Raw genomic sequence first — 737 nt, 5'->3', positions numbered from 1 at the left:
AGAAATATGCGGACTGACATTGCAACCTTTCTCGATGGATAGTCAAATTCCATCTAGGTTGTGAAATTCATCTTTTTCTTCGTTTAGAACTGACCGTGTTACCTTAAAGTGGACGACGCCCACAACCGGTCTACTAAAACAAAGACTTAGACTTTATTAAGTTAACTTATACATTTAAATATGCATTAACATCCATTAAATGTACAACATAACAACATTATGACATAAATAATCTGTTTTATTCATTGGAAAATAAAATAAGAGTTTTACAGTATTCAATCACTCGAAACGTGATTTCTAGTATACAAACTCTAACACCCCCAACCTCTGGTGAGGCATTGCCTTCCCCGCCCTCACTAGACGAGTATTGGCCACCCGCCATGTGCTTCGTGCGTTTCGAGTTCGACCTCGTGCAGGACTGGACACCGCCATCCCACCTTTCAACGTCTTTGATCGACTGCCAAACATCGAGATTTTTGAAATCTTTATTGTTGTCGTCTTGACCCAAGCATTGAACAGAGTCATCGTCTCCTTGCGGCTGTATGGACGACGACCTAGATCCTCCTCCTCCTCTTCCTCCTCGGCTTCGCGACTGGCGGAGCTTCCACCGCCTCGTCCTCTTCCGTCTCCTCCTCTTCTAGCTCCTACCGGAATGTTTTCCGGAGTAGGTTCATCCGAAATATTCTCCCTAATTTGGGATAGTCCCTGCGTTTGCCCATACCTCGGGGCAGAGGGAC

The sequence above is a fragment of the Salvia hispanica genome, chromosome 5, assembly GCF_023119035.1.
Source record: "Salvia hispanica cultivar TCC Black 2014 chromosome 5, UniMelb_Shisp_WGS_1.0, whole genome shotgun sequence".
Lineage (NCBI taxonomy): Eukaryota > Viridiplantae > Streptophyta > Magnoliopsida > Lamiales > Lamiaceae > Salvia > Salvia hispanica.
This window is presented reverse-complemented; position numbering follows the sequence as displayed.